This window comes from Drosophila bipectinata, unplaced genomic scaffold, assembly GCF_030179905.1.
Source record: "Drosophila bipectinata strain 14024-0381.07 unplaced genomic scaffold, DbipHiC1v2 scaffold_295, whole genome shotgun sequence".
Taxonomy (NCBI): Eukaryota; Metazoa; Arthropoda; class Insecta; order Diptera; family Drosophilidae; genus Drosophila; species Drosophila bipectinata.
In genome coordinates, this window is record NW_027222948.1 from 42,501 (window position 1) to 50,000 (window position 7,500).

At 32.5% G+C, this 7,500-nt stretch overlaps 2 non-coding genes across 2 annotated transcripts; both read left to right on the forward strand.

Moving 5' to 3' along the window:
• Positions 1 to 655: 655 nt before the first annotated feature.
• Positions 656 to 834, forward strand: LOC138927511 (5.8S ribosomal RNA). Its single transcript, XR_011443996.1, has one exon. It is a non-coding gene; the product is annotated as a 5.8S ribosomal RNA (ribosomal RNA).
• Positions 835 to 1,154: 320 nt separating this feature from the next.
• LOC138927508 (large subunit ribosomal RNA) lies at positions 1,155 to 5,104 on the forward strand. Its single transcript, XR_011443993.1, has one exon. It is a non-coding gene; the product is annotated as a large subunit ribosomal RNA (ribosomal RNA).
• Positions 5,105 to 7,500: the final 2,396 nt, after the last annotated feature.

Here is a 7,500-nt window from a genome sequence, read left to right on the forward strand (position 1 = left end):
TAAAAATTACCCAAAAATAAAAGACATATATATTATATTGAATATATAGACCATTTGTTGTCTTCAATATAAATTGCGTGTATATTTAATTAATATACATGCGTTGCGTGATGTATTGTTCATATTAAATTATGCGCATACATTGATAAATGCAACACCTAAAATATACATTGTTGTACCTGATATACAGGTTAATGCTTTATATAATATTAAAACAATATAAATTATATTTATATTGATTATATAAAACTAAGACATTTCGCAACAATTATTTTAGGTATATCAAAAAATTAAACATATTTTATATGTTTAAATATAGACGAATATATTGAATATAAATTGCGTGTATATTTAATTAATATACATGCGTTGCGTGATGTATTGTTCATATTAAATTATGCGCATACATTGATAAATGCAACACCTAAAATATACATTGTTGTACCTGATATACAGGTTAATGCTTTATATAATATTAAAACAATATAAATTATATTTATATTGATTATATAAAACTAAGACATTTCGCAACAATTATTTTAGGTATAAAAATAACTTTATTGAAGGAATTGATATATGCCAGTTAAATGGTGTATTTTTAATTTCTTTCAATAAAAACATAATTGACGAATTGTATATTTATATATATTTATAAAACTCTAAGCGGTGGATCACTCGGCTCATGGGTCGATGAAGAACGCAGCAAACTGTGCGTCATCGTGTGAACTGCAGGACACATGAACATCGACATTTTGAACGCATATCGCAGTCCATGCTGTTATGTACTTTAATTAATTTTATAGTGCTGCTTGGACTACATATGGTTGAGGGTTGTAAGACTATGCTAATAAAGTTGCTTATTATTATATATTTTTATAATGATATGCATATGGTATATTATTGGATATATTTATATATTCATAATATTAAATATAAAAGCAATTATCTCAAATATTTATAAAAGAAAAAATGAAGATATACAATTCTTTCTTTTTTCAATTCAAATAATACTGAGAAATGTCTAGCATAAAAAAAATTAAATTTTTTTTAACTAGAATTGTCTCTTATTTAAAGATGCGAAAATTGAAAATATATCAAATATATTGTTCTTCATAGAGATATATTGTTTATATATATATATACATTGCTTTATACAACCTCAACTCATATGGGACTACCCCCTGAATTTAAGCATATTAATTAGGGGAGGAAAAGAAACTAACAAGGATTTTCTTAGTAGCGGCGAGCGAAAAGAAATCAGTTCAGCACTAAGTCACTTTGTCTATATGGCAAATGTGAGATGCAGTGTATGGAGCGTCAATATTCTAGTATGAGAAATTAACGATTTAAGTCCTTCTTAAATGAGGCCATTTACCCATAGAGGGTGCCAGGCCCGTATAACGTTAATGATTACTAGATGATGTTTCCAAAGAGTCGTGTTGCTTGATAGTGCAGCACTAAGTGGGTGGTAAACTCCATCTAAAACTAAATATAACCATGAGACCGATAGTAAACAAGTACCGTGAGGGAAAGTTGAAAAGAACTCTGAATAGAGAGTTAAATAGTACGTGAAACTGCTTAGAGGTTAAGCCCGATGAACCTGAATATCCATTATGGAAAATTCATCATTAAAGTTATAATATTTAAATAATATTATAGAAATAGTGTGCATTTTTTCCATATAAGGACATTGTAATCTATTAACATATATAATTTATCATAAAATATGACTTATAGTTTATTCAAATTATTATGCTTGCATTTTAACATAGGATAAATGTCATTAATTTGATAAAGTGTTGATAGATTAATAAGAATACAGTGCGTTAATTTTTCGGAATTATATAATGGCATAATTATCATTGATTTTTGTGTTTATTATATGCACTTGTATGATTAACAATGCGAAAGATTCAGGATACCTTCGGGACCCGTCTTGAAACACGGACCAAGGAGTCTAACATATGTGCAAGTTATTGGGATATAAACCTAATAGCGTAATTAACTTGACTATTAATGGGATTAGTTTTTTAACTATTTTATAGTTAATTAACACAATCCCGGGGCGTTCTATATAGTTATGTATAATAATATTTATATTATTTATACCTCTAACTGGAACGTACCTTGAGCAGATATGCTGTGACCCGAAAGATGGTGAACTATACTTGATCAGGTTGAAGTCAGGGGAAACCCTGATGGAAGACCGAAACAGTTCTGACGTGCAAATCGATTGTCAGAATTGAGTATAGGGGCGAAAGACCAATCGAACCATCTAGTAGCTGGTTCCTTCCGAAGTTTCCCTCAGGATAGCTGGTGCATTTTAATGTTATATAAAATAATCTTATCTGGTAAAGCGAATGATTAGAGGCCTTAGGGTCGAAACGATCTTAACCTATTCTCAAACTTTAAATGGGTAAGAACCTTAACTTTCTTGATATGAAGTTTAAGGTTATGATATAATGTGCCCAGTGGGCCACTTTTGGTAAGCAGAACTGGCGCTGTGGGATGAACCAAACGTAATGTTACGGTGCCCAAATTAACAACTCATGCAGAAACCATGAAAGGCGTTGGTTGCTTAAAACAGCAGGACGGTGATCATGGAAGTCGAAATCCGCTAAGGAGTGTGTAACAACTCACCTGCCGAAGCAACTAGCCCTTAAAATGGATGGCGCTTAAGTTGTATACCTATACATTACCGCTAAAGTAGATGATTTATATTACTTGTAATATAAATTTTGAAACTTTAGTGAGTAGGAAGGTACAATGGTATGCGTAGAAGTGTTTGGCGTAAGCCTGCATGGAGCTGCTATTGGTACAGATCTTGGTGGTAGTAGCAAATAATCGAATGAGACCTTGGAGGACTGAAGTGGAGAAGGGTTTCGTGTGAACAGTGGTTGATCACGAGTTAGTCGGTCCTAAGTTCAAGGCGAAAGCCGAAAATTTTCAAGTAAAAATAAATATTACAATTATTGTGAAAATTATATACTTGAATAATTTTGAACGAAAGGGAATACGGTTCCAATTCCGTAACCTGTTGAGTATCCGTTTGTTATTAAATATGGGCCTCGTGCTCATCCTGGCAACAGGAACGACCATAAAGAAGCCGTCGAGAGATATCGGAAGAGTTTTCTTTTCTGTTTTATAGTCGTACTACCATGGAAGTCTTTCGCAGAGAGATATGGTAGATGGGCTAGAAGAGCATGACATATACTGTTGTGTCGATATTTTCTCCTCGGACCTTGAAAATTTATGGTGGGGATACGCAAACTTCTCAACAGGCCGTACCAATATCCGCAGCTGGTCTCCAAGGTGAAGAGTCTCTAGTCGATAGAATAATGTAGGTAAGGGAAGTCGGCAAATTAGATCCGTAACTTCGGGATAAGGATTGGCTCTGAAGATTGAGATAGTCGGGCTTGATTGGGAAACAATAATATGGTTTATGTGCTCGTTCTGGGTAAATAGAGTTATAATCATTTATGGTTGTAACTTGTTCCCCGGATAGTTTAGTTACGTATCCAATTGTGGAACTTTCTTGCTAAAATTTTTAAGAATACTAGTTGGGTCAAACCAATTAGTTCTTATTAATTATAACGATTATCAATTAACAATCAATTCAGAACTGGCACGGACTTGGGGAATCCGACTGTCTAATTAAAACAAAGCATTGTGATGGCCCTAGCGGGTGTTGACACAATGTGATTTCTGCCCAGTGCTCTGAATGTCAAAGTGAAGAAATTCAAGTAAGCGCGGGTCAACGGCGGGAGTAACTATGACTCTCTTAAGGTAGCCAAATGCCTCGTCATCTAATTAGTGACGCGCATGAATGGATTAACGAGATTCCTTCTGTCCCTATCTACTATCTAGCGAAACCACAGCCAAGGGAACGGGCTTGGAATAATTAGCGGGGAAAGAAGACCCTTTTGAGCTTGACTCTAATCTGGCAGTGTAAGGAGACATAAGAGGTGTAGAATAAGTGGGAGATATTAGACTTCGGTTTGGTATCGACAATGAAATACCACTACTCTTATTGTTTCCTTACTTACTTGATTAAATGGAACGTGTATCATTTCCTAGCCATTATACGGATATATTTATTATATCTTATGGTATTGGGTTTTGATGCAAGCTTCTTGATCAAAGTATCACGAGTTTGTTATATAATCGCAAACAAATTCTTTAATGAGAGATGCATTCATGTATTATCGATTTGAAAATTTGGTATAACTCCAATTACTCAGGTATGATCCAATTCAAGGACATTGCCAGGTAGGGAGTTTGACTGGGGCGGTACATCTCTCAAATAATAACGGAGGTGTCCCAAGGCCAGCTCAGTGCGGACAGAAACCACACATAGAGCAAAAGGGCAAATGCTGACTTGATCTCGGTGTTCAGTACACACAGGGACAGCAAAAGCTCGGCCTATCGATCCTTTTGGTTTAAAGAGTTTTTAACAAGAGGTGTCAGAAAAGTTACCATAGGGATAACTGGCTTGTGGCGGCCAAGCGTTCATAGCGACGTCGCTTTTTGATCCTTCGATGTCGGCTCTTCCTATCATTGTGAAGCAAAATTCACCAAGCGTTGGATTGTTCACCCATGCAAGGGAACGTGAGCTGGGTTTAGACCGTCGTGAGACAGGTTAGTTTTACCCTACTAATGACAAAACGTTGTTGCGACAGCATTCCTGCGTAGTACGAGAGGAACCGCAGGTACGGACCAATGGCACAATACTTGTTCGAGCGAACAGTGGTATGACGCTACGTCCGTTGGATTATGCCTGAACGCCTCTAAGGTCGTATCCGTGCTGGACTGCAATGATAAATAAGGGGCAATTTGCATTGTATGGCTTCTAAACCATTTAAAGTTTATTATTTATATTTTAAACGACAATGGATGTGATGCCAATGTAATTTGTAACATAGTAAATTGGGAGGATCTTTGATCACCTGATGCCATGCTAGTTACATATGAAAACATTATTTAATACAATGACAAAGCCTAGAATCAATTGTAAACGACTTTTGTAACGGGCAAGGTGTTGTAAGTGGTTGAGCAGCTGCCATACTGCGATCCACTGAAGCTTATCCTTTGCTTGATGATTCGAAATATAAAAAAAATGTAAATATGCATGTGTAAATATGTATATTTAGTATAAAAAATCGTTATATGCTATATCTAAGAAAGCATATAAGGATTATAACGGGTTGTCCACGTTTCCCTACTAATTGTGGCCTACTAACTGTTTCGTCATCTTATTAGTGACGTAAAAAATGAAAATAATATTTTTCATTTATATTGTTATAAGTCTTAAACTTTAAGACGGCGGGAGTTGAATTACTTTCGCATAGGTAGCCAAATGCCTCGTCATCTTATTAGTGACGCGCATGATTCAATTCAAGAGATTCCTTCTGTCCCTATTTAAAACCTCACGGATATTAAAAATATTAAACATATATTGTTATAAGTCTTAAACCTTAAGACGGCGGGAGTTGAATTACTTTCGCATAGGTAGCCAAATGCCTCGTCATCTTATTAGTGACGCGCATGATTCAATTCAAGAGATTCCTTCTGTCCCTATTTAAAAACTCACGAATATTAAAAATATTAAAAATATTTTCATATGGATATGCAATCGTATGGATATCCAAATATGTGTGGGAAAGTCATACTTCCCATACAATAAATGACCGGATTGACGAAACCGTGTTCAAAAAGGTATATAGGGTAGGTGGTGTTCAGCCTACCAATATAATATTAAAATAATATTATATTAAACAGAAGACCGCCAGTATTAATATATGAGCATATGGTTATGAATACATATGCATATAACATATATGAAAATATATGAATATAAAAAAATATATATGGATATGAAAATATTTATATGTATATGAAATATATGGTAGGTGATGAGGATAGCCTACCATATAATATATAATATAATAATTTAATTATATTATATTAAATATGGAAATATTAAAAATATATTAAAAATATTAAAAATATTTTCATATGGATATGCAATCGTATGGATATCCAAATATGTGTGGGAAAGTCATACTTCCCATACAATAAATGACCGGATTGACGAAACCGTGTTCAAAAAGGTATATAGGGTAGGTGGTGTTCAGCCTACCAATATAATATTAAAATAATATTATATTAAACAGAAGACCGCCAGTATTAATATATGAGCATATGGTTATGAATACATATGCATATAACATATATGAAAATATATGAATATAAAAAAATATATATGGATATGAAAATATTTATATGTATATGAAATATATGGTAGGTGATGAGGATAGCCTACCATATAATATATAATATAATAATTTAATTATATTATATTAAATATGGAAATATTAAAAATATATTAAAAATATTAAAAATATTTTCATATGGATATGCAATCGTATGGATATCCAAATATGTGTGGGAAAGTCATACTTCCCATACAATAAATGACCGGATTGACGAAACCGTGTTCAAAAAGGTATATAGGGTAGGTGGTGTTCGGCCTACCAATATAATATTAAAATAATATTATATTAAACAGAAGACCGCCAGTATTAATATATAAGCATATGGTTATGAATACATATGCATATAACATATATGAAAATATATGAATATAAAAAAATATATATGGATATGAAAATATTTATATGTATATGAAATATATGGTAGGTGATGGGGATAGCCTACCATATAATATATAATATAATAATTTAATTATATTATATTAAATATGGAAATATTAAAAATATATTAAAAATATTAAAAATATTTTCATATGGATATGCAATCGTATGGATATCCAAATATGTGTGGGAAAGTCATACTTCCCATACAATAAATGACCGGATTGACGAAACCGTGTTCAAAAAGGTATATAGGGTAGGTGGTGTTCAGCCTACCAATATAATATTAAAATAATATTATATTAAACAGAAGACCGCCAGTATTAATATATAAGCATATGGTTATGAATACATATGCATATAACATATATGAAAATATATGAATATAAAAAAATATATATGGATATGAAAATATTTATATGTATATGAAATATATGGTAGGTGATGGGGATAGCCTACCATATAATATATATAATATAATAATATTTATTATATTATAATAAATATGGAAATATTAAATTATTTTCATATGGATATGGATATGGATATACATATTCATATGGATATACTAAAATATACTGAAATATACCGATGAGTATATTTAGGTGAGGGTAAAAAGGCAAATAAATACCCAGCTTGACGAAAGTGTGTTCAAAAAGGTATATAGGGTAGGTGGTGTCGTCCTACCAATATAGTATATTATTTATATTATATGAATATACTAAAATACCGATGAGTATTTTTAGGTGAGGGAAAGAAGGCAAATAAATACCCAGCTTGACGAAAGTGTGGTCAAAAAGGTATATATGGTAGGTGGTGTAAGCCTATCTATATAATATAACATACT